General features: G+C 77.7%; 1 protein-coding gene across 1 annotated transcript in view; it reads right to left on the bottom strand.

Moving 5' to 3' along the window:
- LOC119297291 (putative receptor-like protein kinase At2g30940) overlaps positions 1-797 on the bottom strand; it is a 12,168-nt gene that overhangs the window by 9,956 nt on the left and 1,415 nt on the right. The window lies entirely within an intron of this gene.

The following is a 797-nucleotide window of genomic DNA, read 5'->3' on the forward strand; positions in this document are numbered from 1 at the left end:
CGCGCCGGCCGGGAAGAAAGCTGCTGCCGCAGGTCTTCCTCGCGCCGGCGGCCGTCGGGGGAGGGGCGTGGGGGATCGCGGCGGTCGTCCGCCCGACGCTTGGGGCGCCCCGCATCGTCCCCCCATTCCCGAGGCATGGGTGGCGCGGAGGGGGACGGGGGAGGGCCGGTGGCGCCGGCGAGGAGGAGTCGATGCGGGGCGGCCGTGGCCGAGGGGACGGGGCTGGGAGCCGGCGGCGCGGGGGTGGGAAGGAGTGGAGGGCGAGGGAACCCTACCGGCGGCCAAATAGACCGACGCGGTGGGCCGGCCGTCGCCATGGGGCGAGATTGGGCCAGTGGGGGCCCATCCGGCCTGCCAAGTCGACCCACCCAGGTCACCGAGGCCGGTCGCCCATGGGCCGCACCCACCGTTGCCGTCCCGAGAGGGGGCCCAGGAACCCGGTTCGTGGGCCGGCCCAAAAGCAATGCGGCCCGAAACGTCCGCCCCGGGGTGACCAAGCAGGGCGCTAGGGTTTCCCCGAGCACCACCGCGGTGGCCGCCGGCGGGGGCGTACGGGGGCGGCGAGGGGGAGGCGGGCCGGAGGACCGGCCGTGGGGATGGTGACCGGCGGGCCGACCGGAGGGGAGGAAGGGGCGGAAGGGGTTCCGGCAAGGAGTGACCGGAGCGAGCGCGGGCGGGGACGCCGGGGTCGGGCCGGCCGGTGCAGGCGACGACGGAGCAGAGGGGAGGCCGGCGGCGGGCGTGGGCTTCCAGGAGGCAAGCGTCGGGCCCCGGTCGGCGCGGCCGGCAACACCCCA

Source organism: Triticum dicoccoides, chromosome 5A (genome assembly GCF_002162155.2).
Source record: "Triticum dicoccoides isolate Atlit2015 ecotype Zavitan chromosome 5A, WEW_v2.0, whole genome shotgun sequence".
Classification (NCBI taxonomy): domain Eukaryota; kingdom Viridiplantae; phylum Streptophyta; class Magnoliopsida; order Poales; family Poaceae; genus Triticum; species Triticum dicoccoides.